Source organism: Callorhinus ursinus, unplaced genomic scaffold (assembly GCF_003265705.2).
Source record: "Callorhinus ursinus isolate GAN/ISIS: 27379988/994484 unplaced genomic scaffold, GSC_fseal_2.0 scaffold9, whole genome shotgun sequence".
Classification (NCBI taxonomy): Eukaryota; Metazoa; Chordata; class Mammalia; order Carnivora; family Otariidae; genus Callorhinus; species Callorhinus ursinus.
In genome coordinates, this window is record NW_027397071.1 from 34294675 (window position 1) to 34301068 (window position 6394).

A 6394-nucleotide genomic window follows, 5' to 3' on the forward strand; every position below is an offset into this window, starting at 1 on the left:
CATGTGGCTGCCTGAAAGAGATATGGTATGCCAGAAAGTGATCTGGGGGACCCAAAGAAGACTATGTGCTGGGGTAGATTATATTATTTTAAAAACTGTTACTTCTCCCTGGTAGAGTATTATATTTCCCCACATCGTTAAAATCAGACTTGGCCACAGGACTCCTTCTTGTCAATGAGATGAAAGTGGAAGTGATTTAAGCACTTTCTAACAGGAGCTTTATGATCTACTTACTATTTGGTTCTAGGGTGTCTCTTTTCCTTCTACTCTGAGACTGGCCAAGTCTTTGATAGGAGCCGCTCGTTCAGACTTATATTCCAGACTTTCCTGGAATAAAGACTGACTTTGGACGAAACTGCTACTGACCTTCGGTGAATACGCAGCCCCAGCAGGAAGTAAATCTTTGTTGTCAGAAGTCATTGTGATTTGGGTTTTTTGTTGTTATTGTTGTTACTGCAGCAAAATTTAACCCATTAATAGAAGTGAGTACAATGAAGATGCACTATCTGAACTTCTTGACCAGAGGCCACAGAGGTCATGGATGCCAACAGCGGGTGCCAGTGCACAACGAGAACCAGGATCAATGTGTCGTACAAGAGAAGAGAGCAGACAGGGTGAGGGACGGCATGTGGGCATGGGCACCAAACAACTCTGACCTGATGCCTGGACCATAAGTAAGGACCAGAGATGAGAAAATGCAAAGGGACCAGGTGTAAAATCCTTAACTGGGTCAAAATCCTGAACTGAAGTCATTTTAAAACTGGAGTGACTATCACCTTGAAGTGCTAAGAAATTTGCCGATAGCTGGAATCAAGGCTGCAGAACTATATTAATTTTAATTTTTTAAGGAAATAAAGATTACATTTTTGTAAATACATCTTTGGGACTGAAAATGTGAACCCATTACAATAATAGTTTATAGCTGATATTTCTAAGCACTTAGTAGTCACAACAACCCAACAAAGAGGTTTTGTCACCATCTCAGCTTCATCGAGGAGTAAACTGAGGCACATCATGAGTGTGACCTTGCCCAAAGTCTTATAGCCCATGCTCACAAGCACATCAGCATCACACCTCGCTCATATCTACGCTTGAAAGCTATGTCCGAACCTAGCAAACCCCAGGCATAGCCCATTTGAGGCCAGGCAGCTGGAATATAATGTCCCCGCCAGCCAGGTGGATGAATTTTTCACATGGGAATGAAGATAAAGGTAGAGAGAGAACATCATAATCACCTCTCATATTGAAGAGTGCTTTAATCTTGTCTCATTTAGTAAGAATGCACAATTATGTGGTAGGCAAGGTGGAGATCACTACCCACACATTATCAGTTTAGAAAGAGTAGAGTAAGTATAGAGTCCAGAGTGTGTTCCTAAGAATCATATAATCCCTGAAGCTTCAAGTGACTTGAGAAAGGAGTAATATCTTTTTCTTTTTTAAGGTTACAGAAAAGGACACTACAATAGTCACTGAACTAAGAGACATTATATAATGCCTGTTTTAAATCGAGTTAAAATCCTAATAAGAAAATGTGTGGGCAGCTCTGTAATAAATGTATTGACAGAGGAAGTTTTATGAAGTACTGAATATGGGGTTGGCATTAAGTAGGTCGGTATAGACTGAACTGGACCACTGTTGAGATGATTCCTGAATCTGTTTGCCGACATCTTTCTCCAGAGCTTGAGATCTCCATTTCCAGAAGTTTCCTCTGCAACACCACATGGACACCTTGTCAACCCTTAAAATCAGCTCTGCTCATCTTCCCACAACTTGTTCCTGCTCCTGATTTCCTCAGTTCTGTAAGAGTAGCAGAATTCTCTGTTACCCATATTAGTGCCTCGGTTTATCTTTAAATCTTCATTTGATATTGCCTCACACAATTTAGGTACTAATCTTTAGATTCTACCTCTTCTATTAAAAAGCAAACAGATAAAAACAACAACAAACAAAAAAACACCTCATCCCTTTCTTTCCAAACCATCTGACAGAAGGGTAGTTCAAGCTCTCATTATTTCTCTTCTGGATCATGAATATTATCTCTTGGCACCAGTACCTCCTCACTCTACAAAAGCACATTTATTATTATTGGGCTACTTTTGTCTCTAACCACAGCCCTAACTCCAACATGCTCTTTTTCAAACCGAATTGGATTTGCATTGTCTATGGAATTAAATGTTATTTTTGTTTGTTTGTTTCCAAGCTGGAGATTAAGAGTGGGAACAATATTTCTTTAATGTGAAGTCTCTTTTTTCCTCATCATTCTGCTGCGTGTATCATCATCTCTAATCAAACTGAATCACTTATTTTATAAGATGCCATGGACTTTCCCACTTCTTCGGTTTTTGCTGCTTTTTCCATATTTGAAATCCTTTCTCCACGTCCGCCTCAAATGACGCTACTCTACGAAGGAATCCCTGCTAGGGAAGATTAAATATTATCTTTATGGGGTGCCTGGGTGGCTCAGTTGTTAAGCATCTGCTTTCGGCTGTCATGGTCCCGGGGTCCTGGAATTGAGCCCCGCATCGGGACTCCTTGCTCCGCGAAACGCCTGCTTCTCCCTCTCTCACTCCTCCTGCTTGCGTTCCCTCTCTTGCTGTCTCTCTCTCTCCATCAAAATAAACAAATAAAATGTTTAAAAATACATAAATAAATATTATCTTTATGCAATCATGAAAGATCGTGTTTTCTTTTTTTTTTTTTTTTTTGGATTAGGAAAGGAAGCAAAACTTCCACTTTATTTTAGAAGTCCTTGAGATATAAAAGACAATAATTGTGAAGTCGAAGGCTAACACAAACCATGGACCTGAGTGTCAGAGAGGACTCCAGGGGTAAAAGAAGATGGCAAGGTGCATGACTCAGGATTTTTCCAGCTTTGGAAAGTCAGAGAATCCAGATCACGGCAAGAACATCCCAGTACTGGCTACAGATTCTTTACAAAGGTGTTTACCTTTTCATGAGTTCTTCTTGTTTGGTTACTTCTTCAGAAAAATCTTCATTGACATCCAATACCAGCACTGGAATGTTCAGCAGAGCCTCAAAGTGGAGCTCGGTTGTCTTGTGAACAAGCCAGGCTTCGTGCTGACTGTGAAGCTGCTCGAGATATTCCAGCTCAACTCCCTTCTCCTCTTCCCTGGCCCTCTGGTGGAGTCTCTTCAAACAAACCTGGGGAGTAGCCTGGAGGTAAATGAAGCCATGTAATCTGAGCTGGCTGGCAAACTCCTGCAGGAGAAAAGAATGCCAGTCTTGATAGATATGCCATTCGATGTCACTGAGGGAACCATTTTCAAAAAGATTCTTCGCAAAGATATACCTGTCACTGTACACGGACCTCTCAAAGATCTGTATTGCATTCTCGGCCTGTAACAGTTTCTCAGGGAAAGGCTCCAGCTGTACTTTCAGGCGGCTCATAAAAGAAAATGTCTGAAATGTGTAGGACCATCGTGCTGGTTCCTGGTACATCATATCCAGCAAGTTTCCAAGACTTTGGGCAGTGAAGGCCAATATTTCCTTCGATGGAGAGCCTTCGAGGCCCGCGCTCCGCGTGCAAGCCCCTGGAGGGGTACACGCCACCGACTGCGCTCTGGGCCATGGACCTGGAAGGTGCTCGCAACAGCCTTCGAAGGAGCCGGCCCGCGGTCATTCCACCCACAACTTGCGCAGCTACCACTTCCACCGAGAAAGATCGTGTTTTCATAAATCATTATCGATACAATCATAATTGGTATCACCTTCACATAATCATGATTGATGTACAATAAGTTTAATTTTAAATCAAGTATGTGAAATGTAGCTATAAATACAGCATACATTCTAACCTTGCTCTACTACCTAGAATATTGCTGGGTCCTAAGGAAGTGAGATTATTTTTATTTGACATTTTATTCCATGTAATGTATTGCACCTAGATTGTATACAGGGGACACTTATTGATTGAGATGAGTTAAAGAAACATTAGCTTAAAATTGTGGTATACTTTCTAATTACCCCCAAAATACTTGGAACTATTATTATGTTGCCTATTGCCAATAAAAACATGAAGTCAGAGACTGGAACTGTTGAGGAATAAAACTACTCTATTTTATTATTTTAAAAATATGTATTCTACATTAATAATAAAAGACAATATTGATTTTGGATATAATCGTATAAGGAGAATGATTAGGAATTATATAAACTTGTTGTTCTTGTTGTTTTCCTATGACTTTCATGAAAATTTGAAACTGTGTTTTATTATCCTCAAATCATTTACAGAGGCCTACATAAAAATGAAGACTGGAGGCCTGCCCAACATAGCACCAAGATCAAAGGCTTATTTTCTAGTAAATGAGAATCCAGATTTTTATATCACAAGTTTACAGATTTATGGAAGTATAAGCCATTAAATAGTCTGTCACCTGGTCTACGCATTTTAACACTGAAACACTGTAACTATTTAAAAACAAAAGTTAATTAGGATATCAAAAAATAGAACTATGAAGGACATCCAAAAGGCATTTAGACTTTTGGTTGTGCTTAGAGAGTGAACTTAAACTGTCCATAAAATTTTGTTTAAGGAAGGAGTGTATTCTTTAGGTTATCCCCAGTTCAAAGGCCATAATATTTAATGGATATGTTGTCAAAATTGACCATTGCTTAAAATGGTAAAGAGATAAGAGGTTTATATGACACTGGGCCCCAATAGGAAATCAAAATCAAAATCTGATTGCTTCCCGAGTGCATAAAGAGCAGGTAGGTCAGTAACAGTTCAAACAAGGACCTAATGCTGAAGTCCAACCTGGGGTATATTAGCCCGGATGACACAGCACCAGGTACGGTTCAGCAATTGGGGTGACTGTACTGAGTGATTATCATTGCTGGCTTGCATAGTATTCTTTAAATCTTTTGGTTCCTTCAAAAAATCCACCAAACATTCTAGAATTGGGAAATGTTCCATTAACACAAAACATTGGACACTAAGATGTCACTGGTAATAAAAAATTGGTAAACAGATACTAAATTATTGCAGAAAGAAGAGTCTGTAGACCTGATCCTATTGGTTTTCTAGATTGACCTTTAACCAGAGACTGCTAAATATATAAGAAACAATTTGATACAGATATAAAATCTTTAGATGTGCCTTTCTAATTGTTATAATAGTCAAAACATTACAGCAAAATATTTTCTTTCATTAGAAAAGGTGATTTTTTTCTAAAAATGTATAATTTGCAAATGTTTGTAATAAAAATAAATGTTCTATTTAACATCAAAGTAATGAAGGATATACACAATTTTTTTTAAAAAGTAATTGAGTGCTTCTTTGTGAAAACTAGCTTAAAATTGATTTGTGGTGGTTAATAATTGCTTGCCAATAGAGAGTGAGCATCTTTAGAGATGTTGATGGATAAAATATAGGGAATGGAGGGAGGGGATGTACATTTGACTATTTGCATGTAGCAAAAATAAAGACCAATACATTGTTCAGTGAGATATGTGGCCCTATTAGAAAAGTGAAAGTTATTTCTAGGCTATATTGAGGAAACTGGAAAACACCAATACCATACAATACCATACAATTTTTTTAAAGATTATTTATTTATTTGACAGAGAGAGAGCGTGAGCACAGATAGAAGCAGAGGGAGAAGTAGGCTCCCCACCGAGGGGGGAGCCTGACGTGGGGTTCGATCCCAGGACCCAGGGATCATGACCTGAGCCGAAGGCAGATGCTTAATGACTGAGCCACCCAGGCACCCATTATACCATACAATTTTGAATAGAAAGCTATCTGACCACTTCAAGGGCTGCCCTTGGTGACATTGAATATAGGCTGCTTTAATGTTACTTAGGAAATCAATGGAATTAAAGAAGAATGATTTATTGAAATAAGACCATAGTAACTTAAACATAAAATGTTATTCAGAAGTTGAATAGCAGAGGTATACATCCTTCAAAGCCCATCTTCTCAATAAAGGCTTCCATGACTATACAAGCCTTCAAAGACTATACTGAGATGGAAAAAAATTCTCAAACAAGATGTCAGTAGTTGTAAGTAATTTCTTAAGAAAGCTTAAAAACGATACATTTCAGGAAGAAAAAAAATTGTTATGGAGATTTAAACTTATTTCTGGACTGACAATGCTCCCTTTCACTAACATGTGGATAATTTTTTTTTTTTTGGGGGGATGTGTTAGTGAGTGAACTAGGACTTGTTTATCACCCACAATGTTTATTAATTGCAGTGTGGGACCTGGAGAAAGTCTCTGTGTGTTGCATGGTGAAAAGAAGCTGAGAAATTCTGGTATGGGCAGTTTTTGTTTGTGAAGGTAAGCTATATCTCAAATACATTGCAAATTCTTCCAGGGCAAGAACGATGCCTTTCATTTATTTAAATATCAACTGTAGGATGAGGCACACAGTA

General features: G+C 38.6%; 1 pseudogene; it reads right to left on the reverse strand.

Annotated features, from left to right (window-relative positions):
- Window positions 1-2708: 2708 nt before the first annotated feature.
- LOC112824197 (deoxyguanosine kinase, mitochondrial pseudogene) lies at window positions 2709-3668 on the reverse strand (annotated as a pseudogene).
- Window positions 3669-6394: the final 2726 nt, after the last annotated feature.